Genomic DNA, 25919 nt, shown 5'->3' on the forward strand with positions numbered 1-25919 from the left:
AGAAAACATTTAGAATGAATTGCTCTAGCTTCCAATAAATTATGAAATGTAAGACAAAAAGTTAAAAACATGCTTGAAATTCTGAAATTCATCATCAAAATTATGACTAAAATACGTAAAGTTATTTACATCTTTGGAAATGTGGAACCTATTAATAGTATAATTACCTAAAACTTAGTTTTGTACACTTGCCCTCTTTCTCTCTCTTACTCTAGTTTTCTCTTTATGTGTATGGATAATAGATAGATAGATGATAGATAGATAGATAGATAAATAAATTCAATATAAAGTCTTTCAGAAGAGTAGAGCAGTCCTTTGTCAGAAATCCCAGCATAAAAACACCTTTCCCAAATACTAAGAAAATGCTGAATACCAGAATCAGTATGTGAAGTAAGCAAGAACAAAAAATAGCTTTCTCCAGTAGAAAACAAGCTGTTTCCGTGTGCTGGTACTGAGCCTGTCTGGTAGTACATGTAAAATAGATGCATACCTTCACAGGGCCAGGTAGAAAAGGTAAATTTATAACCACCTAATGTGAGAACTGGCAGGATGTTGGGGCCCAGAGCAAACGGGAGAAGAAGCATAGTCCCCAGTACAGGAATCCTAATGGCATCATAACATGCATCACACCCAGTACTTCTCAGGAGTGAGTATGGCTCCCCCACTGCCAGGCTTTAAGCTCTTGGAAAAAGGAAATCTAGGTAAAGCAACTAGAGGAGGGTCAAAAAGAATGAATGCTTGCCAGTGAAGTATGCTAAGTTCCTTATCTCCTTGGTCACATGTCAGTCATACATCCATCCTTCAGGGAAGGTGTTGTTGATCCCTTTTCATAAATCAGGAAATTGAGACTTCACAATTATAAATTATGGTTTTGCAGTTACCCAAGAAGTTTTCAGAACAGCTAGCATCCTCCAATGTTTTTTGATACTGAAATCTACTACACAGATATAACAATAACTCTCTTTGTGTTCATCTTCAGCTTTTGAAATCAATGCTTAAGAACCATCATGCACAGAAGCATCCATGGTATAATTCTGAGAGTGAAGTTGGGTCACATGAGTTGGAAAGTTGGGTCCAAAGCAAGAGAGTACTCCGTTTGATAGCTGGTAGATACTATTACACCTGCTGAGGACTCTGCCCATTTTGACATTTAGCAAATATAGTCTTAGGAGCACTGGAGTCATCTGGCAGAGCTGATTAAAAATGAGAACTCTAGGGCTTCCCTGTTGGCGCAGTGGCTGAGAATCTGCCTGCCAACGCAGGGGACACAGGTTCGAGCCCTGCTCTGGGAAGATCCCACATGCCGCGGAGCGACTAGGCCCGTGAGCCACAACTACTGAGTCTGCACGTCTGGAGCCTGTGCTCTGCAACAAGAGAGGCCACGATGGTGAGAGGCCCGTGCACCGCAATGAAGAGTGGCCCCCGCTTGCCGCAACTAGAGAAAGCCCTCGCACAGAAATGAAGACCCAGCACAGCCATAAATAAATAAATAAATTTATTTAAAAAAAAAAATTAGAACTCTAAACACCGATATAATGTAATCCCAGCTAAATGGAACCATAAGCCATGGCAAAGGTTAGCGTTTCTAAATCTGCTAAGATTAACGGAAGTGACAACAGCATATGTTTGGTCCCAGTGAAAAATGACACAAGACTCCAACTGAGGCTGCAACATTTTCTTTAACAATAAATTAAGGATTTAAATTGTGAAAAATCTTCCCAGACCTCAGATTTACTGTGTGCCTTTGATGCCAGTTAAGAGACACCTAGCTATAGGTAGATAAAAATATCAAAAAGTAATATTGCATTAAGGACAGAAATCATTTAAAACATCTTTAAGTGCAAATCTCTGGAAATCCCTTGACAGTTATTAACACATACTAAATAACAGAAAATAACAAAGAAAAGAGGTGACTGGAACTAATATTCGTTAAGGCATTGCTCTGTCCCAGGCCCCATAGCCACTGGTTTAAAAGACAGGTTTTATTGATTAATTGATTTTTTTTAAATATTTATTTTATATTGGGATATAGTTGATTAACAATGTTGTGTTAGCTTCAGGTGTACAGCAAAGTGATTCAGTTATACATATACATGTATCTATTCTTTTTCAAATTCTTTTCCCATTTAGGGTATTACAGAATACTGAGCAAAGTTCCCAAAGGTGGGGGAAAGGAATAAATTGTGAGTTTGGGATTGACACATACACACTACTATATTTAAAATAGATAACCAACGAGGACCTACTGATTAACTGATTAATTTATTGATTGATTGCTATTCCAAAGGAGGCAAAACATGAAATAATCATTAACCTAGTTTTTCAAATAACGAAACTAAGATTCAAAGGGTAAAGTCATTGTTCCTAACCCTGCAGTGAGTTTTGATAGAAGCGGGTCACTGTCTCAGGGACTAAAAATCATGATATTTGTAAAGTCAGTCTTAGTTAATCAGCTACCTAAATACCTGGCATCTAGGTGTATATAAAGAGAATTCCTCAGTCAGGTTCTGTTCTTTAGAACATAATACGAAATAACAAAAAAGAACTCTTTACAGATAAAAATGAGCTTCAGTACATTTTACACATATACACATGGAAGTTAGGTTTATTTGCTGGGTTCAGTGTCATGTCAATGGGACAAGAGCACACACCATGGGGTTCAGATAAAAATAAGGGAACCCAAGAGGTAAAGAAGTGATACAGGGTCCACCATGCTCTGATGTCTCCACAACAGGATTTTTAGGTCAGGTGTAGGTGGTCCGCGTGCCCCGTGCCCCCGGCCAGCATCCCTCTGAAAGGGCCCACCCCATCCATGCTCTCCATAATTATGTGGTTAAGGGCAATGGCAGCTAAGTGACTATGTAACCAAGGAAGTGTCCAAGACCAGGAAGGGACTTCGTTAGAAAGAGGTGCCTGCCCTTTTGATTTTACCTCAGATCTGCTGGGCCAGCTCTCACTAAGCTACCACAACCAGAGATAAAGTGAGCCTCCAAGACTATACAAATTTGTCTTCCCAGCTCATATAAGGAGGGCTGAGAGGGTGTTCAATTAAATAGAGGAACCCTTCTCACATGGAAGGGGGCCTCATACCCCGGGCTATTAGGGAGGGAATGTAGATAAGTACCCTCAGGGAGCAGAGGTCCCTAACACTCCTCTAGAAATAGTTAGAGATGGTGTTTTTCAGAGCATTGAAGTAGCAGCCCGAGGTTCCTGACAGCCCTGCTGCAGCTCAAGAAGCCTGCTTTCCTATTCACTGTGGTGCTGAGAACAATTTGTCACACTCATTACAACAGCCAGAGTGCTTTACAAACAACCGTTAGGATTTTGTTCCTTTCGATGTCTTGCTGTAGGAAAAAGCAATGTTCTTGCTCTCATTTTACAAAACATTTAAAAATATTGCAGATGACTACTCTCCTGGAAGTGATATCATGACTTGCTGTTTTAAAAACAAAATACATATTAGAAATAGGAAATAATTCCAAGTGGTAAAATTGTCTTTTCCTAATCTGACAGAGGCATAGTTAGCTACTATGTTAACACATAAGATTCAAAATTAAATTTTACTTGACCATAATAGCGATGATGATCCAGCTACCTACATATGCAGAATTAGTGGTTATTTTTATATTTATTTGTATATGCAATGATTGTCCCAAGTATAAATGTATAAGACTGCTAAATTTGCTCTGTAAGCCCTTGAAAAGATACTCATTTTTACTTTCTTTTCTTTATTTTCTAATAACTGAATTATGTATATTTATTTTCTAGGAAAATGCCACCTTGATTCAGGATTCTATGTTTCTGAATTCTATGTTTTCTACTAGCGCTAAACACAATTAATCCATGTACAGTAAGTGCTTCTGATTTCCAAATGAAGCAACTGATTTTGGCTGGGATTAAATTAAAATTTTCAATCAAGGCTAAAAATATCAGCATGATTCTTCTAAAATGTACTCTGAGTATCTGAGAAATAACTAAAAGAGGATGAAAAGAAAAGCAAGGTTATGCCTCCATATAAATTAGTAAATAACAGCTGCTAAGGGTATTCTTTGCCATACCAACAATCCAACATCCAAAACCACTGAAGAATGCTGGTTTGCCATCCATTTAACATATATTTTTGAAAGGCAGACATGGGGTTGACAAACAGACCTGTAAGTGTTGGTCTCTCATAAATGAGATTAATAAACAGTAGAGAAATGTACAATATTTTAAGTGATTTCACATACCAAATCCATCCCTAAAAGGGCAATTATTAACTGAAATCTATAATCAGTTTCACTCCCATCCATAAGTATTTTTATCATTGCTTTTAAAATAATTTGGATTTTGTATTAAGGAATAGTTTTGGTTTACAGTATTTTTAAATTTTTGTATATTTAATCATTATACCGATTAATTATCTAAATGATCAGAGTTCTGTTGTCTTAGCCTCTTCAAACCAGTTCAATTTCAATTTTAAGGAGGGCACCACACATTTAGATAGGTGTGTTTTAGTACCTGGAATTAAACATTCTTTATTCAGGCTTAGTATTTTACTCTAAGAATGTGTCCTTATTATTTGTTTTTAGTAGTTATACATAGATTTTAATAAATTACAGTACACTATTTGTAATTATGCCACCTTATCCTAATTTTTCTTCAGCTAGTATGTTATTGAATTTAAAAGAAAATAAGATTTCTGGTATTGACAGTTTTTCAGGCTATTCGAAGTTTTATTACTATGCAAGCTATTATGTTAACATCATATTCAAGGACCCTGCAGCACACAATAAGCAGAAATGACTTGCTATAGTGCATTCAATATGCCCACACATATTTTCAGTTATAGGTGTGTATTTTATCAGAAAAAATGGCATGCAGTCAAGAAATCTCCTGTGTCATATTTCCCCTCCTTTGAATTTTATAACAGAGACAAGCCATTTCAAATCTTGCTCCTGGGCTGACTCTCCTTTGGAAATTGGAGCCCATCTTGAACTCTCAGAGCTATGTTATAAACTCATGTAAATTGGAATTTATAATGGGAACAGCACCATACTTTACTGTAACTGCAAAAGCTAGGCTCCCCTTGGATAAAATAAAACAAAGGGCATGGCAGACTACCCTCCACTGTGCTTTTGTTAAGTTTATATTTCCAACATAAGAGTGATCACATCAGTAATGAAAGCATTTCAGTTGACTTTCCAGAAAGCATTTTGATTTTGATTTGCAAGTCACTGAATGTGGCATTCTACTTCATCAACCACTGTGCTTTTGAGAGCCACTCAAATGTGAGAAACATAAGTCTAAGTCTCTCAGTAAATATGCAGAGAGATATAACTCTTCTGCATTGAATTGGAAAGCTGAATTTGACAGATCTTGGGAATAAAAGAAAAGTCATTTCTTTTATGTTCGAGAAGTATAAAACTTCACTTTTTTGTATTAGTTCAAAAATGAAAAGATATTAGGTAAGTACAGGGATGACTTCCAGCTTCCGCGATGGAGAATTACCAGGAAGACTGACTCTATAGACTGAGATTAAGTAATTCAAAGTTTCTGTCTCATTTACATTCATGTGTTATTTGGTGGGTCAGTTAGACCCTCTCAGAAATCAGACTCTTATGTCTCGGGGCATTAACACATTCAACACAGTGAAGTCCTCTGCTCAGGCTGTTGAGTGGATAGTCAAGGATGTCTGTATGGAATATAGGAGGAGCTCACAAATAAGAAAAGCATTTGTATGTAAGTGCATATAAACCCATGTTATAATGCAGACATTCAAGTTCAGCTTGGAGATACAGAGAGCTGGAAAGAGTGTTGCTCTTGTAAAGACCAACAAAGCCGGACGTGAGGTAAAGTGATCAGGACACATCTTAACAGTAATAACTCCTGCAATAGGGCAAAGGTTCAATGAACTAACTCAACTGCAATTTGTACAGAGGTGATGGGCATTTTAAGGAGAATGAGGGAGCAAGGAATGGGTTCAATAGGGGTTCAACAGAATCAGGGAAGTGGAAAGTTACAGAAAGTGGGAAGGGGTGTTTGGACCTGTGACACCCACCTGGGTTTGCTACCTGGCACTTTTGGATCTTAGACTACTCCTCTCATGCAGAGGCTGGGGGACAGAGGCCCCATCTTAGGTGTTGGCTGGAACAAACATTAAATTCTCTGCCAGCCTTGAGTTTTCTCAGGCAGGTGCTTTAAGGGGGGCTGGGGCCACTCTAGAGATGCAGCTTTGAGCTTTTAGAAACAATGTCAGTGTCTGTCCAAGTCTTCAGGGTCCAGGGGGGAGGACTAGTCAAGAAGAGAGCTCAGAGGACCCTGGCTGGAGTCTGGTCAAGGAGAGAGTCTCTGCCAATTTCATCCAAACAACAAGCAAAAAGCTGGACAAACAGCAAATTATAAATGCTTATCAGAAAACTGATGTCACAGAGCAAACAGCTCACCTGAAATCTAGAAAGATAAGTCTGGAGAGAGAAGTAGGACCTGGGCATTTACTTACCTGGGAAGACATAATCAGAACCATATCAGCCCAGGGGAAGGTTCAACCAGACACTTCTAACCAAACGCTGAAGGTTTAGTGTGGGCTAGCCTGTGTGTGCAGCTGCTGTTCTCCACAGATGTGGAGGGATTTGCACCCTCTTGCAGGCTTTTCATCAAGGTGGGTTTGCACACATCAAGTGCTCACAGGGAAGACTGGGGAGGATCCTGGGAAAGCTTTCCATGTAGAACTAGGAGAGCAAAACAACAGCCTCTGGGACAATTCTTCCCAGAAGCATCCCCCATATTTCGTCATATAGAGCCAAAGCCTTAAACTGAAGGAGGAAAGGCAATAAAAACTAGTGAGAACACTGCTGAGGACAGAGTGAGAATTCACTGTAATGAGGAGAGGGGAGGAAGGGAAAGAAAATCTCTACCCCAGCTTAGGGGTAGGAATAGGTATTAGGTCCAACATTAAATACAGAAAAGAAGCAGAAGAAATTCTGGTTGACAGTGCCTTTCTTGTTCTGAGCTTTCATCAGAACATCACAGAATGTTCTCCTCCCTGCCCCACACCCATACTTAACAAGCTTTAAGCAGAATACATCAGGGGAGCTGCAAGAGATGGATTTTCTCTGGGGAGGACCCAAGGCCAAGCCCGGAGTAGACACTGTGAGAACCCCTCTGTGGTTGGCCCAGACCATGAGGACTCATCTCTAGAGAAACTGGAAACCTCTGGTGCCCTGAGGGTAACCATAGCAACAGCACACTTTCAACCCAGCCCAACTCCTAAGTAGATTAACACAAATCCACACAGCAAAGCCCCAGCAGAAGGAAATGTGTGCTTAACTTGAAGCATGATGACTTAACTGAGTATTGTACGATGCTTCTGGCTTTCAACAAAATATTACAAAGCACACAAACAGGGAAGAAATGGCATCGTCTGAAGAGACACAATAATCATCAGGATCAGACTGAGACGGGGATTGTTGAAACTATTAGACAGAATTTAGATAACTATGATTAACATGTCAAAGGCTCTTACAGAAAATGTCAGCAACATGTGAGATCAAGTAAGTTGTTTCAGCAGAAAAATGAGAAGTATAAGAAAGAATCAAATGGAGATTCAAGAAACAGACATCCAGGGATCTTGAACTCTCAAGCCAGGCTACATTCAGCCTTTAAAGATGTGTTAAAAGTATACCTTGACTAAAAATAGAACTACCATATGACCCAGAAATCCCACTACTGGGCATATACCCTGAGAAAACCATAATTCAAAAAGAGTCATGTACCAAAATGTTCATTGCAGCTCTATTTACAATAGCCAGGACATGGAAGCAACCTAAGTGTCCATCAACAGATGAATGGATAAAGAAGATGTGGCACATATATACAATGGAATATTGCTCAACCATAAAAAGAAACGAAATTGAGTTATTTGTAGTGAGATGGATGGATCTAGAGTCTGTCATACAGAGTGAAGTAAGTCAGAAATAGGAAAACAAATACCGTATGCTAACACATATATATGGAATCTAAGAAAAAAAAAAAAAAAAGGTCATGAGGAGCCTGGGGGTGGGATGGGAATGGAGTCACAGACCTACTAGAGGGTAGACTTGGGGATATGGGGAGGGGGAAGGGTAAGCTGTGACAAACTGAGAGAGTGGCATGGGCATATATACACTGCCAAATGTAAAATAGATAGCTAGTAGGAAGCAGCCGCATAGCACAGGGAGATCAGCTCTATGCTTTGTGACCACCTAGAGGGGTGGGATAGGGAGGGTGGGAGGGAGGGAGACGCAAGAGAGAAGAGATATGGGAACATATGTATATGTATAACTGATTCACTTTGTTATAAAGCAGAAACTAACACACCATTGTAAAGCAATTATACTCCAATAAAGATGTTAAAAAAAAAAAAAAAAGTATACCTCGAGTCTTCTTATCCACATCTATGGCTGGCTTCAATTATTTTGAGTACCATCTTTCCTTGGAACAATTTGGTTCTGAGTTCTTTAGAAACTTTAAAACCCCAGCTCTCTCCTAAGTTCACAATGTTATAATTTTGTAGAATATGTCACTTGTTTTCATTGTTGTGGAAATGAGTAGTGCTTTTGTGTGACTTTCCCAATTTCTAGAAGTGAAAGTTCTTTGGCATTCATTTACACTGTTTACATTTAGCCAAATAATGTCAGTCTTTTAACATACTCACAAATTCCGTGCAATATAATTATACTACTCACAAGGTAGATAATCATAAAATATAGTATAATTCATGTCCATCCACTGTATTCTGGTAATGAGGATATTACTTAAACTTGTGTGACATCTGCTTCCAGACCTAAAGCAATAACTTATGTTAGTCCAAATTTCCCTCTGAAAACTATCACAAAAATGGGGGGGAAATACATGAGAAATCTGTTTGAAGGCATTTGAGTTCTACCAATGCAACTCGCATTTGAGTAGGTAAAGAACCAGGAGAGAAAAGACACACACTGGGGTGAACCACACATGCCACCCTACCTTCCCACCAAGGTATCAACAGACGGTTTAACAGAGGTAACAAGGCTGAGAGGCTGTCAGAAAGCAGTGTCTAAGAGGGACAGACACTCGGAAGGAATTCACTCATCTTTTGGGAAATAAAAAATTGAAATCTAGGAATGAGCAGGGAAGAGAGACCTAGTAAAAACCAATTCTCCAATTATATATTTTTACTCCTGAAGCACCTTACAATAGGAATAGGTAAAAATTAAATGAAGATTAACCCTTGTAACAAAAGAGTCCATCATTATATTTGGTCAACTGACTGGATTCATGAGATCTTGTTATGTAGCAATTAATTGCAAGAAGCAAAAACAGTCTTACCAGAGGAAGGTAATCATCACCCAGAGCTTCTATCACTCAAGAAAAACCTATGAGGCATACCAAGAGATAAAAAAGAGAAAAATAGACAAGAGGAACAGGCCCTCAAGAAATCCAAATATTGAATCCATCAGAGACTTTAAGATAACTATGATTAAAGTGATAAAAAATGTGACATAATAAAAAATACCAGAGAATTGGTATTAATAAAGAAAAAAATAGAAATTTTAAACCAACAAAACAAAACAAATACTAAATAAATAATCAACTCAGTTGATGAGTTTAAGAGAAGCCATCAAAGAAAAAGTTTTTATGACCTGAAAAATAGTTTAGCAGGAGGTGTTCAGACTAAAACAGAGAAAGAAAAAAATAGGACTAAGATACGCAAAGTAGTGTATAATGCATGCAGAATAAAGTAAGATCTTCTAACATAAATATAATTGGTGTCCAGATAAAGAAAATATAGAATTAGTAATAAATCAAAGGTAGAATTATAATGGTTGCCAGGGAAAAAGAGGATGCAACAATAACATTGGAAGTTGACTTCAAAACAGAATTTGTGGGAACCAGGAGATAAAAGAATTATGTCTTCACACACTAAAAGGAAATAACTGCTAAGCTAAAATTGCATGCAATTGCGTCCTTCAGAAAATATGAACAAATTTATTATAGTAATATAAAAATAATTAAAGAATTTATCACTACCATATTTGTTTCTCTCCCTGCCCAGGATTGTTAAGTTTGATGAAATATTTAAAAAAAACAATTGATTTAATTTTACACATTAACCAAATTAAAAAGAAAAATAAATGTATCATAATAGATGTAGAAAAAAATTTGATAAAATTTAAAACTTATTTATAATTAAAATAAAATAGAAACAGACAGAAATTTTCTTAAACTCTATGATACATCTTCCAAAAAATGCAGTGCACATAAACTAAATGATGACATATTAAAAGTTTTCTCTCTGGGATAGGCAATAAAACTACAGTTATAGATATCATCATGTCTATTCAACTTTGCCATGGAGGTCTTAAGCAGGACATTAAATCAACACAAATAAATGAGGCTTTTTGCAATTATGTAACCAATAGCCCTGAAGGTCTCTCCCTGTGTTAAGCCCTAAGATGGTATGTAAATTTAAGGGTAGGACATTTATTCTCTGTCTACCTGTCTTTCTCTGTCTCTCTGCCTCTCCGTCTCTCTCTCTGTCTCTCTGTTTCTTTCTGTCTCTCTCACTGACATCAAAAGACACCTTCCAGTTTCCTGAGAAAAGTGATGATAAATTTGAACAGTCTCACTTAGGGGGAGAATTTTAAAAGTCTTTCTAGGAAGGTGAGGATTGTATGCTTTTCAATCAAAAGAATTAAAATAAAAATTTGTCTTAGAAAATACATTTCTATTAGAAAAGCCAGTTATGCTGTGAAGCTCAATTTGGCCTGTCTTCTGTTCTCTGAAGACCATGACATTGGAAGCCCATCCGAGAGTCAGGTGCAGCAAAGGAAGAAGCTCTTAAGGAACATGAGGAAAGTGGATGCTCAAGCCATTGGGTAAGTTCCTTTCCCCTTCTGGGTCTTTCTGTCACTATCTGAAATAGAGGGGCTGGGTCACATGACCTCTGAAATGATATGGTTCTGTGATCTTCAAGAGAAAACCTATTTACTGTCCATAAAGATCTATTGCAAGCACAGAGCTCTTACACTTGCAAATAAAGTGCTCTAATAAAAACCTAGTGAGCTAGTACATGCCTCTAAGGCTTTGCTTTAAGACCTGTGCTTTTCTCTCAGATGAAAGAAACTTTGGTATTTCTATAATATAAACCAGAAAAAATAACACTGTTAAACAATTAAAACCATCAAAGAGATGAGTCACTTTCTTGAGCATGATATATCCTCTTTAACCTCTGTTAAGTTTCCCTTTCTTAATGACCTAGATTTTTCAGAACAAACAAAGTGTAGAGTCTCCTTGGGGGAAAAAGCTGAGTGAAACAGTTTTCCTAATTGCACAAGTATTTATGGAAGATCTGGGAATGGAACATGGGAAATGCATGCATTTTTGAAGTCATACTTGAAGTTGAATCATATCAAGCAAATTTCCTTATCTCATAAAGTAAGTTAATTTTCAGTCTCAGTGTTCTTATTGATAAAATGGGCAAAATAGAAGCTACTTCTGGCAACTCTTGATTTGGGGATACAGGGTTGTATGTGTAAACTTTCCTGGGTCTCATGAGGTGCTCAATAAATAGCAATTGTGTTACTACTTTTAATCCTGTGTATTACTTTCTCTCTACTTTTTTAAAACCTTCCTCTCCTCAGGGATTCTTCTTTGTATTACCTGGGGAGGCTACTTTGCTGAAACAAAATAGACCACAGAATGGCTCCAATGGAATACATGCTTATTTATCTCTCAGGTAACTATCAAAGTAGGTTGGGGCAGGAGCAGGAGGTATTGTGGGTGTACTTCTCCAAGCAGGTGGAACTATTCAGGAACTCAAAGCCAAAGCATCCAAAGTGTTTACCAAATGCATCCTAGAGGGGTCAAAAAGGGAAACAGAGCAAAAGAAGAGAAGGTGCCAGCATGGAAGGGGGATTTATCTTTGTTCCTAAAGATGCATCTGCTTCCAGCAAGGGAGTCTTGGAAATGCCCTGGCTTGTTTCTGTGGTGAGGATAAAGGGGAGATGGGTCCTGATGGAAGGGAACCATCTCCTCTTAGGGAGTCCACATTGCCCTCCCTCCTCACCTAATATCACAACACGTTTCTCCATGGATCTCTTATGCCCAGACTCTCAACGTTCAGACTCTGAAACACAGTGCCAGAAAAATGTTCTTAACATTTTACATCTTTATTTCTCATTTTAAGGATTCAGGATAATTTTAATTGTTTATATATGTAAGCCCAGATCCTGATGGACTGTCTTTAAAACAATCTCACTGCCCATAGTTAATATTCCATTACATCCTCCTGCAGGTGTTTTTTGGATCTGGGACTAAGTTCATACTCATTCTTACATGATTCCTGATTGAATTCATCCTGGCCTGAAAGGAGGGAGGGAAGAAGCTGAAATCCTGGCCAACAGATATTCTCCCTCCTGTGCGTCTAGGTCTTCAGTTATGTTGTTCTTAACTACACTATCTTTTTCTCTCTCTTTCCATGGAAGGCAACAGAGGATGAGCCCCTACAAGTCAGACTGCAGTACAGTAACCAGGCTGGGAGGTGGTGTTCTGGTGTTATGCAGAGCCTTACAGATTTTTGATGCTGATTAAAATCTTATATCTTATTATATCATGAATGTATAATGGGGGAGAGTGAAAAAGTCATACATTTCAAAGAATGTTCAAGAAGTTTAAGAGGTCATTTGCCATTTCTAGGTAGCTGGTTTGATCCATCCTCATGATATTTACTCTCTGGCAGCAAAGCTACTGGGGAGAAAGGAGAAATGGTGGATAATGGGAATAGGTAGGATTCTGAGAACCAGCAGCCTTGGACCTGGGTTGGAATCCGGTCTCCTCCTTCACTTACAGTTGGTTAAATCTCTCCATCTCGCTGAAGCTTAGTTCCTGCTAAATTCAATTAAATTGAAGTGTGCTATAAGGGAATAATATGAGATACTGTACTTGGAAGCAACCCAGTAAATGTGGGTACTCTTTTATACACTCAGGTAAGCATCCCTAAATATCCCTAACCTATAAAATTTGCCAACCCTCAGAAATAACATAAACCTCCTTAAATATCCCTAAAGTATAATATTTGCCAACCCTGAGAAATGTTCCCCATGTTGTGTATTTAATTTTTTCTTATACTACACTTTACATGTATATTGTTTTAATTTTATGTATCTATGCCATATAATTTGTGTATTTAAATGTGTCTGTTGTATATGTACATTTTTATCATATTATATTTTTACATACATGTTGTTTTGGCTTTTTTCATGTGTATATGCCCCCTATTTTCAGTGGGATTGGCACTACTATCTTCTGTTATACAGGTTCTGTTACTGATCATAAGACATTGAAAGAGTATCATTAAATATTAATATTTAATATTAACTTATTAAAATGTTCTGGGGAAATTGATGCTTATGAACTTGGATATATGTGAGTGTGCACAGAAGAAAATTTTGATCATGAAAGAGGGATGAAACTGATTAAAGCAGCGAACTAAACATCAGTAACACCAAAATAAAAGCCATCACAAATATTTACTGGGTACTTGATGCCTAAAGACTGGTGGATGCAAATTTCAGTTCTTCAAGTTCTTAAACACAGCTAGTCTCCCTTATTTCCACCCCCGTCTTTCACACACACACACACACACACACACACCTCTCTGAATATATAAGGAATGACGTCAGATTACCTACGAGGTGTGTGATGAGAGACACATGGACATAATCACCAGGCATCACTTCCTGGCAACATGGAAGATCAGAGAAAGCAGACAATCTTCAACAGACAAACAACCTCCATGAACCAGAAGAGGAGAATTTACATCATCCTTCACAGTCTGAACCTAACAACTTTGGCTATTCAGCAGAGAACCTTGAATATTTAAGTGAATAGATCCTGTCTTTGATCTTTGTTAACCTTTCTTTCTACCCTCTTACATGGAATTCTTTTTGTCTATCTTGATACTTTTCTCAAGGGCAGTGCATTGATTTCAGTGCTAATGTATTATCATCTTTATATTTCCTATTTCGGGCCTCTGTCCCCACTCACATTCTTCCAGAGGCATCCATTTGCCTCAGAGACATAATGCCTTCTAAAGGTCTTTTGACAGTGATTGTGAATAGGCTACAGTTACGAATAATTCAACCAATCTCTAATCCAGATGTTGCTGTGAAGTATTTTGTAGATGTGATTGAAGATTATAGTCCATAATCAGTTGACATTAAGTAAAGGAGATTACCTTAGATAATCTGGATGAGCCTGATTTAACCTGTTGAAAGGCCTTAAAATCAGGGCTGATGCTTCTCTGAGAGAAGAAATTCTGCCTGGGAACAGCATTGTTGGCCTCTGTGTTCCAGCCTCTTCTTCCTGACAACCTGTCTTACAGATTTTCCATTTGCCTAGCCAGTTCTTTGTGATAAATCTCTTAGTGAATATTTCCTCCTGCTTCTGTTTCTCTGATTGGACCCTGCCTGATACAAATCTCATAGCAAATGCAAAGAGGGGAGTCACTCCTTAGGTTCTGATACCTGAATAGGATTGTTAAATCTGTGACAAAAGAATAAACTCAGAAAGCTTATTTTAAGATATAAAAACAGACCTGACACATTGGCCACTATAGTTACAATATTCAAGTTTGGAGAGTTTTTAGGATATAACCGAGGCAGTCCTTCTCAATTTTCAGATATGTAGGTTCACCTAGAATCTTTTTAAAATTCAGTTTCTGATTCAGTAGCTCTGAATTGAGTTTTTAGATTCTGCATTTCTCACTAATATACCTATGCTGCAGGGACTCTAGTCCATGGAATGCACTTGGAGTAGCAAGAACTCAAGGGAATCATGTGGTCAAGTAAAATGTCCTGAACTCCCTTCTTTGGGTCCAAGTCTTGTAATGGGGCAATGTGTCAATTAGACTGAAGGGGAAGACCAAACAGAGAATTTGCCCAGCTCCCAATCTGAATCCCTGGAAGAGATAGGCATTGGTAGGGTGCTACTGTCTCAGAGGTAAAAGCACTGGAAAAGAGAAGAGGTTCATAGCTGAGCTAGATAGTGGGGTTGTGGATTAAAAGTCTTTGTATTTCTCTTCGAGAAATCTAGGAGTCTTGGGTTCTCCATTGAGAACCTCTCTGAAAGGCCACAGAGGTATTGCAAGCACAGATGGACTGAGTGAAATCTGGAATCAGGAACCAGAAGCTTTGGAACTAGGGCAGATGACAGAAATCTCAGATCCCATGATGGGTGACAGCACATCCCCTTGAGTGGAGTGACAAACTGACATCTCAGTGATCACCCAGCAAAGATGATATTGATGCTGCAGCCAATACCAAGAAGGACACAAGAACACTGTGGAACACTGGGTAGTATAGACCTGAGGCCTCCTTCCTTCCAGCTGACACAAGGTAATGGAAGCCACGTTGAACAACCAACACACCATCCTTAAGAGAAGCTAGGTAAGAGAAAGGAAATGGGAACCTACAAACATTTCCAAAGTGACTAAAAGCCTTCATTATCACAAAAAAGTATGCTGTAATTCCACATAAGAAAAAGAGGTGGATTTAAATGATTAATGGGAGCATTACTGATACTATGGCTCAAGAGTGCTATAAATTAAAAGTACTTTATGCCTTGGCCTGTAACTAATCAATATTTATTACTTTATTTATTTGAGAAAAACAAACTAATTGTGAAAAGTGAAAGTTTGGAACTCAGCCCAATAATAAACTAGACATTGAATGAACACCATTGCTCAACACATATCTATAAGTTGAAAGTTGATTCAAATCACAGCTCTGCTTTTGGCAATAGCAGAATGGATTGTTTTGTACAGTCCCTCCTCCTGAAAACAACTAGCAAAGTTGGATAAACTGATTTCCAAGAAAACATTTGTTTGGAGTGTCTAAGACAAGTGAAGAATTAAAGGCTCAAAATCTGGGAAAGATTAGAAGACATAGTTGAAACCAACATTTGGAGTCTCTTTTTCTCTTTGAAGCAACTGCCTACACTGAAGATATTGTCTGAAGCTCAGAAACTTAGTAGAGTTTTATAAGATTCACTTAACAGGGAGCACAAAAACTGAGGTTCAGATCCTGTCAAGGAACAGAACCTCAGTAAATATCCAGGCTTATAGTCTAAGTAGAAAGGTGAATGGGAAGTAGACTGACCTTTATGGGGACTGAATGCCAGCTTCAAGTTTTCTCCACCTATAATTGAATTAAGTTGATTGTGCTTATTAGTGTAGCTAATGTAGCCTATTCAAACCTTCCCCCCCAACACACACAAAAATTAAAAGGGGATAAAAAAATAGAAAAAGTTTAACAATGTTTAAAAATAATATTATAGATGTATGTTCATCAGTAATTGCATTAAATATTAATGGCTTAAACATTCTAATTAAAAGACAGGTTGTTTCACTGGATCAAATAAAAATATATACTTCTAATAGGAGGAACACCTTAAATATAAGAAAACAGAAAGGTTGGAATTTAAAAGTTGAAATATGAAAACATGCAAACACTAAACAGAACAGACTTGTAGAGCCATACCCCAGCCAACTTTAAAGCAAAGGGCATTTCTAGATTTAAACAGGAATTTTCAAAATGATTACATGGTCAATACAACCAGAAATTGGTTACAATTATAAATCTTTAGGTGTATAATAATACAGCCTTAAATGAAGCAAAAATTAACAGAATAAATAGGGAAAATACATATTCACAATTATTGTGGGATATTTTAATACCTTTATCAATAACTGATAGAATGACCTAAAATACAATCAATACTAATATAGAAAATTTGAGCAAGATAAATAATTGACCTAACTGATCTTAGCTAGAACTTCCAAAACTTCAGAATATGGTTTCAAGTGCACTTGTAATTGTACTGAAATTGACCACATGCTGTGCCTTAAATCAGGTAAAAGGGTTAATCTGGAACAGCCCTTCTGGAAAGCAACCTGCACAAATATTTCAAGAGCTTTAATATATTTTTATCCTTTTACTTAGTTCTTTTTGCTAAGAACATAATAAGAGATGAAGACAAATATTGATAAAGAAATGATTTTTTTAGAACATGACTTACTACATTTTCATTAGGCTAAATGTTCCAAATGGGTGGGAAACCACATTTAGATATATCTATATAATTGATATTCTACAGTCATTAAAATAATATTTTAAAATAAATGTAAGGTTCTCAGAGTATGTTCAGAACGAAGTCTTAAATAAAACAGAATATAAAATATAAAAATCACAAATATGTAAAGTAATTAAAATGCTATTGCACAGCTTCTACCTAGTGACTCTCATATACTAGTTATTCAATACTGTGAAGGCATTCCCAGAAAAGAGTAGTTGTTCTCTGTAAAGTTCTACAGAGCATTGTCCTTTTCTATTCTTTCTCTCAAATTAGAATCGTTTGTGAAGATGTGTTCCTCAATATTAATGAATCAGAAAGCCCAGTACTAAATTAAAACTAGATTATCACGTAGGTCCAACAAATCTTACTATGCCTCTTCACACTCTAGATGTGAGAACACTATTTATTTACTTTATTCTGAGTTTAAAAAAGACAAAAGTATTATAATCCATACTTTAATGTGTACACAAATGTCAAGGCTATTACTGAGTAGCTGAATTTGTCATACACTAGCTTAGAAGTGCATACATGGAAATAATTCATTATGAATATCTTGTATTTTTGGCACTCTAGCCATCTGTTGATTTGTTCAACTAAAAAAAAAAAATGTGTGTAATGCATTTGTCAGTATTTCTGGGAGCAGACCAAGTCACTGAATTTTTCTATCCACTATTTCCTTTTATGTCCTTACTTTGCCCTGGGTCGCGTATTAACTCAGAAAGGAAACCACACCATTACTCCAAAGTCTAGAATAACTCTCCACTGAGGCATTACCTGTCATGCATTTTGCCTTGTAAAGTGCTAGAGGGCATCACATTTCTTGGATATTCCTTTTGTGATGAAGACTTCCTCCAATTGAGGAGATTTATCATCATGAAACACTATTTCCTAGCTTTTTATAATCCATCTACAGGGAAAAAGTTACATGTTGTGATATAAGAAATCTCCTCTCAAGCACATAAAGAAGAGTAACCTTGCCACTTAGTAAACACACCCAGAGGAAAGCATCTTGAGTGATGAACACAAAGCATGAAGGGAAACTAATGAACAAAAGGTTCTTTAAACTGGAAGTTTTCCTATTTTTGTCAGGTTGTTTCCATATGCAATTTTTCAACTTTATTAATAGAAGCAAAACAAACACAAACGCTTCACATTAACACATTTCTGTTCCTCCATTCTTATATACAGACTGTAAGTACTGATCAATAATTTTCACTTAATTAACTTAACATACCAGTCAGCATACAGAGGAGGAATCAAGGAGGAATGCAAATAAACACCTAGATATTGTACAGGAGGGCACATGAGACAAGGGACCTTTGAGAATTCAGTTCAAGAGTTCTTACCTCTTTACAAATATAATAAAGAAAACTTGCCTTTGTCAATAGCTGAAAATCTCTTCCTAAAGCAAAGTTGAATTAAATTATAAATATAGCCCAGTTTCCACAGATCCCCACCCTCTACTCTTTCTATCATTTGGGGCCATAAAATGATCAAAATCCCATCAAGGTGGATGGTGCCTTATAGTAAGAAACTAAAAAAAAACAAAATTTCATTTTTTTCTGGTCCCCGAATATCTCTGTTGTTTCTGTTCTATTGGTGGAAGTTAAGGTTCCTGTGTTAGTTGTTTGGGGACACACAATTGCAATTTAACTGATTCAATTTTGAGAGCTGCCTGCTGACACTCTATTTTCATAAATTCTGAAATCAATAATACAGGGAATCATTTCATTCAAAATTGAAATGTTGGGACTTCCCTGGTGGCACAGTGGTTAAGACTCTGTGCTCCTAAAGCAGGGGGCTCAGGTTCGATCCATGGTCAGGGAACTAGATCCCACATCTATGCTCCAAATAGGAGTTCACATGCCACAACTAAGGAGACCGTGAGCTGCAACTAAAGAATCACTGGCTGCAACTAAGACCCAGCGCAACCACATAAACAAATAAATAAAAATAAATATTAAAAAATTGAAATGTTGATCCATTTAACATGCCAACCTTGAAGTTGTGTGGTTCTGAAACTTGTGAAAGAAAAGTGAAGAGAAACAGTGCATTAAAAAGTAGAAAACATTTGCCAAATTTAAGTTGTACACACACAGACACAATGTTTAATGTATCGTGCTGAGATACTGTTGCTGTATCAATGTAATGAACATCTATAGGTAATATTAGTGACTGAATATTATTTGGTATGAAGTGAAGTAGAACTGAATAATGTAAGATGATTATTAATAAATAAATGCCTTATTATGGAATTTCTGGCCACATCTTCACAAATCGCTCTCTCCTCTCACCTCCAAGATATGATGATGTTGGGGAAGTTTAGTTCTTGGTATCCTATGGTGTCTGCCCTTCACCCTGTGTATGGGTCAACTTAGCTTTAATTGTCTGCTCTTTGTTGATGTGCCCAAAACTCATTTCACCAGCTCAGGTGGTTTCCTGAACTCAGGCTCATGAAAACACAAGTACCACAAAACCCTTCCCCTTCTCCAAATCTGCTCTTCCTCAGTGGTTACCGGCTTTAGGTAAGACGGTGTCAGTCCACACATCTGTCTCCACTGCAAAGCTGGCAACGAGATTTCTTCCTCAATTTCAGTGATTCTCACACTTCTCTGTCTCAGGATGTTTTTACAGTCTTAAAATTATTGTGGACCCCGAAGTGGTTGTGTTGATGTGAGTTGTATCTTTTCAAATTTACCAACATAGAAATCAGTACCGAGATATATTATGTCTTACTTAACAATTTCTGTATAAATAACGTTAGTAATCCATTTCACGTTAACAAAAATAACATTTTTGTGAAAACATTACTATAGTTTCCAAAACAGAGAAATTAGTGAAAAGAGTGGTGTTGCTTAACAGTTTTGTGAATCTCTTTAGTGTACAGCTTATATTCAATTAGCTGAAGTCTGATATCTGCTTCTGAATTGAATCAGCTGTGATATAACATGTCATAGAGCCTCTGGAAATCTCTACTATATTCTCATGAAAGAATGGGTGTGAAAAAGCAAATGGAGTCTTATTATTATTATGGAAATATCTTTGATTAAAACAGGAAAGAACAAAGAACAAAGAGGAAAAAAATCCCCATTGGACACTCACCATGTTCTCACTGCTCCCTTGTAATGTTCATGAAGGTCTTCTCTCTCACCACCCCACCCTCACTCCACCTCTAATTGTTTTCTGCCTTCAGGCTTTATTATTTTTCATTTTCACTCTTAATTTTGCAGCACAGTTTAGTTCCCTTGTGTATTTACCCATGCAGTTTTAGGGAAATAAAAAGATGGCCATTATGAAAAGACAATAGGCATTTGATAGTTTCATTGCAGGCAATAAAACATTTTATAGTCTTACTCTATTCAGTGAAAATTTTACATAATGAGACCTGCTCTAAAATAATCTCCTAACTATTGCATTGCCAAGCTGACATATTTGAAAATTAAGCCTGCAAACTAAACCTATTCTTTGTGAATTAAATTTTTTCTGACTTTGCTAGACATTGGGGGTAGTGGAGGATATATCTAGCACCCAGTGGATCCACTTGGTGTTTCTTGGTCCTGTTTTGCTTAGTTTTCATGGTAACTAGACAAGTGCAGCAGCTCAGCATGAGAAGAGTGTGCTAGTCACAGCTTTAGACCCACCACTCTTGAGATGTATGCTAGAAATGTTGTTATCGTCCCACAAGTCTTTGAAGTACTATTCATTTTTTAAAGTTTTTTTTCTCTGTGTTGTTCAAATTGTATCATTTCTATTGATCTATCTTCAGTTTCACTGACTTTTTCTTCTCATCTCTATTCTGCAGTCAGGCCCATTCAGTCAGTAATTCACCCATTTCTTCTTCTTTACTACCCTTCTTCTCCTTCTCCTTCTCCTTCTTCATTATTATGTTTTCAGTTCTAAATTTTCTATTTGGTTCATCTCTATATATTTTATTTGTTTTGCTGAAACCATCTTTTTTTTCCATTTGTTTCAGAATGTTTTGCAATTACTTGTTTGAACATTTCTACAAGAGCTGCTTTGTCAGGCAATTCTCATATCTGTCATCTTATCATTGACATATCCTGAATCCTCTGTAAGTAGAGATAATCCTTTTTCCTCATATATGGAATAATTTTGGATTGCATCTTGGATATTTCAATACTATGTTATATATATATTGCTTAAGTCCTATGGAGAATATTGTTTTTGTTTTTGTTTTCAGCAGGTGGTCAACTTACCTAGGTTCAGGTTGCAAGTTCCAAACTGCATTCTGTGGTCTGCGGTCCCAATGTCATTTCAGTTTTCAAACTCTTTGTAAGTGTTATTTTTATCTGTCTTGCCATTCTATGTCCAGTCTGCACCTTGGGTGCTGTGTTTTATTTTGGGTCTCAAATTCTTCTGAATAGGATCATATATACACATGAGTAGCTTGTGGGTCAGCCCAGGGGCTCACAGGTGACTTTATGTGGTTGTTTTCCTGAGCTCCTCCTGGGTCATCTCCTCAGTGCTTTATAGTTCCCTATGCTTCCCCTTTTCAAGTCTCTGTCCAGAAAGCTGGTGCTTTAATTACCATCTACTGAGTATTGTTGTTACTGTTTCTGCAACTAGAAACAAGTGGATAAAGGACACAGAGAGAGAAAAAGTAGCAGTAGGGTTTTCCCATCATTTTGGGACCATAGCTTTTCTGATTTGAGAGGAAAGTTCGGCTCCATCAGAATTTTGAGGTCTGTGTGTTTCCACTACTGCTGCTGCCATAGAAATGTTCAGGGACAGAGTCTGAAAAGAGAAGAGTAAAAGACAAACACAACAGGGCATTTTCCCTCTATCTCTGGACACTAGAACATCCCTTTTTTCTCTCTGAGACAGAACTACAGGCTTCTCTGGAAACTCGACTTCTAATGTTTAGCTATTTGAGATTAGTTCTGGGGCTGCCAGAAAAGAAAAAAATGGCAAACTTATAGTCATTTAGGTGGTAGTTCAAATTCTGGTCTTTTTCCTTAATCAACTTGCTATTTGCTTTTGAATCCCACAATATCAGGCCCTTACATTCTGTTCAGGCTTTATAGCTGCATTCTTTGAGAGACATTGAACTGAAACTCCAACATTTTATGCTAATATATATATTTTTTAAGATTTTTTTTTTTGATGTGGACCATTTTTTAAGTCTTTATTGAATTTGCTACAATATTGCTTCTCTTTTATGTTTTGGTTGTTTGGCCTTGAGGCATGTGGGATCTCAGCTCCCTGACCAGGGATCAAACCCTTATCCCCTGCATTGGAAGGCAAAGTCTTAACCACTGGATCACCAGGGAAGTCCCTATGCTAATATATTAACAAATAATACAGAACGGTTATGGTGTTATTGCCATTGTTTGAAATTTGTTTATGTTATCTCACGCTTCTTGATGTTTTAATGAAGAGCTATATGTTGTTTGTTCAAAGCCAGGTCTCCTTGGAGAGTGTTCAAAACTTCATGGCAGCACTGGCCTGAGGGAGACCTGCTACTGTTGTCCTGAACATCAGAGAAAACACCCCTGGGAGTAACTTTTCCGTCAGGAGAAAAAAAGATATTCTCTCAGATAAAAAAATCTTCACCATCGTTATTATTAGTTATATCATATTTATTTACTCTCCTTCAAAATTTTTCCTTTTGTATTGTTTTGTTGATGGCCTCATTCAGTAAAAATGAAGCTTGAGTTAGATTTCAACAACTATCTCACCCACCTAGTACCCCCAACTCTAACTCTTAGCAAACTTGCACAGCCATGGGTCTCCTGTTCTCTCTTTCATGAATGTTGGTATTTTACCAAGTGTCTTCCTTGGACATCTTACATTTTAACATAAGCACCATTTCTAGGCAGTTAATACTCTAGGGCTTTAGTTATTGCTTACATGCTGAGTCTCTTAAATATATTATTCTAGCCCTAACTTTCCTCAGTAATCCAGATTATTTCCTCTGGACAAACTTTCCTGCTTATCCTAAATTTCCCTTCAAATAAACATGCTTAAAAAAGAAATGAACTATTCATTGCTCATTCTGATTAAAACAAATATTCTGTCTTTTATTTTCTAGCTCTTAAGCCACGGCCCATCAATATTTGGAACAATTTAATTTCCTCTCTCAATTTTTTTTTTCATTTACTATTTTTAAAAACCACTTTTTTTGTGGTATAATTGATATAAAAATATCTGTACATATTTAATATATACAACTTGATGAGTTTGGAGATAATTATACACTGGAGAAACCATCACCACAATCTATGCCATAAACATATTCATCACCTCCAAATGTTTTCTCATGACCTCTTTGTTATTATTATTTTTTGTGATAAGAACATTTAACATAAGATCTATACTCTTAGAAAATTTTAAAGTATACAATACCGTATTGTTAACTACAAACTCTATGCAATACAATACATGTCTATGACTTATCAAGCAAGGCTTACAATGTTTGAGTTATTTAAGACAAATTTCCACTTTTTTAAATTGGGAACAAAGTATCTAGAAAGAACAGGAAGAATCATCAAGACAAATAATCATTTCTTCAGAAAAATCTTACTCAAAATAGACATAACTCACATCTTTTAAATTCCAAATATGATGACCAGTTTAATTCTAAGAAGAAAGTAAAATCATAATTAAAAAGAGTTTGTGAAGTATGCTACTACTTTTCTTAAGCATTAATGTCAAATCTTTGTGGCTTTCAAATGTCTGTGCCACCTTTTTTTTTTTTTTACTATTTTTTTAAATTTAGAGGGTATATGCTTCACATGAAAACCTCTTACTGTGCATTTCTGTTCAGCATAAATATAAAGCATTTTAAAACTCAGCAAGAGATATCCATGTGTTAGTGCTTAAAGTTAAAAGCATGCTGGGATAAAATAAAACCATCTTATGCAGAAAGAGAAGCTCTGATCCTGTGACTTGACGTCACAGGTCAGTGTGAAGCAGGCTGCAGAGGACTCACGGTGCAGGAGTCCCAGAGCGTTCTCACTGGGCTTGTGGGTTTTTGTTTTTTTTTTTAATAAATATTCACACAATCTTCTGTTTACCTCCATCTAGGGAAAGCATGTAATAGAAACATTTACACATTTATTTCCCTTTAAGTGAGTGCTTTCCTGCACTGAGTTTGTGATGCTCAGAATGCTTGTGAGTTTGAAGCAATGAGTGTTACTCTCATGTTATCAGTAATCATATGTTGCTCAGAGATAGCAAAAAGCACATCTAGTTGCAATTAGTGGAAAGGAGTCACAAGACAAGGCATCTTTCTCCAAGCGTGGTGATCTTTCTCCTTTATCAACTTTCATAGTAAATCATTGGATATGTGATTAATATTAACGCTTCACTTTGGAGAATGTTGTAAATAACCTACTAATTTAACAATGAAATAAAAATATAAACCCTTACAATGGTAATTTAGAAAACATATTTTATGTGAAATCAGTTTTGGTAGGCCAAAATTGTGGACTGCATTTAAAAGATGTCAGGTAAATCATCTGAAAGCTACCATCACTCAAGGTACTTGTGGGGAAGTGATAGACGGTAGGTCTTTAAGATGAAAATGAGATACAAGTAAAAGAACACTATATTTAACATATGAAACCAATTCTGAAGTCTCCATAGCAACTACTAAAATGTTAAGCATAAATTATGTGATTAAAGTGATCAAAGATAGCTTTCTTTAAGCCTAAGCAATTTCAAACCAGATGATGAGTCTGGTTCCTTTTCAGAAAGCCCTACTAAGTACCCCTCTGAAAGATAAATAGAACAGCTTTTATCTATGAGGTACAATTCTGGTTAATAACCTTGGAAATTAATGTATTACTTTAATAGAAGCAGAATCTAGGACTATTCTCTCTATTAAAGAAGATGGGCTTGTATGGGTTTCGGCATCCATGGCACATGACAGCCCTGTGCTAAAGGAAATTAGGGGAAAAGCCCTTTATTATACCATACCATTTCAATGATGATAAACACAGTAAACACAGCTCAATTAATTTTAATTTTTATATTACTTTGTGTGATATTAGTGTGTTTGCGTGTGTGTGTTTGTGTTAAATACATTTGTTTTGAGCAATTACATATTAATTCTTTGGTTTCAGTGTTAACTACATTCTAAATAATAAAATCACAGGTTCCTCGTGGATTTCTGGAACACTGTTTTGTGTGTTTTGTACAACATCTTTGCCTTGATCTATTACATGTATAACTAAAAAACTGTGAAACATTTAATACACAGTTCCACGCAATTCTCTTTAGCCATGTATAAAGTCACCATAACTATTTCAGGTGTCCTTTTTGTACTTCTGTAGTTTGGCTAAATTTTATTGAGCTCTGTGACATCTAGATGGATCAGAGAAGTTGACTAGGGCAGTCTATAAAAATGTATCAAAGTAAATAATATTGATGGCAAAGAATATTGCTTTTGGGTCTAATAATCAGCTATAAAAAATGAGGCAGACAAATTAGAAAGAAAAGGCTTCATGTGCATGCATATTCCATATGTGCCAATAGTATGATAGAATGACAAAAGCAAATCAACAAACAGAGCCCCACAGAAAACAATTTGAACTGAGACAGAGTGAGACAGACGTGGTGCCTTGTGAAAAAAATGACAGAATCTTATTTGTGTCTTGCTGGTAAGAATTTCCTTTCATGGTAACAGAAGTGTTTCAACCTCGGGAGGAAGATTAATTATTGATTTATTTTTGTTTATCTGTTTTACTTTCACACCCATCCTAAATTACCATATTAATATTTATATTATTTCCAATAAGCTAGCTTAATTAGCCTTTGGAATC

At 36.7% G+C, this 25919-nt stretch overlaps 1 long non-coding RNA gene across 1 annotated transcript; it reads right to left on the minus strand.

Annotated features, from left to right (window-relative positions):
* Positions 1-1502: 1502 nt before the first annotated feature.
* On the minus strand, positions 1503-20173 carry LOC309666141. The gene is made up of 2 exons (XR_014266931.1): positions 14342-20173; positions 1503-14121 (listed from the first exon to the last, which is right to left on the minus strand). It is a non-coding gene; the product is annotated as an uncharacterized lncRNA (long non-coding RNA).
* Between the last annotated feature and the right edge of the window lie 5746 nt (positions 20174-25919).

This window comes from Balaenoptera physalus (genome assembly GCF_965194825.1).
Source record: "Balaenoptera physalus genome assembly, chromosome: 8".
Lineage (NCBI taxonomy): Eukaryota > Metazoa > Chordata > Mammalia > Artiodactyla > Balaenopteridae > Balaenoptera > Balaenoptera physalus.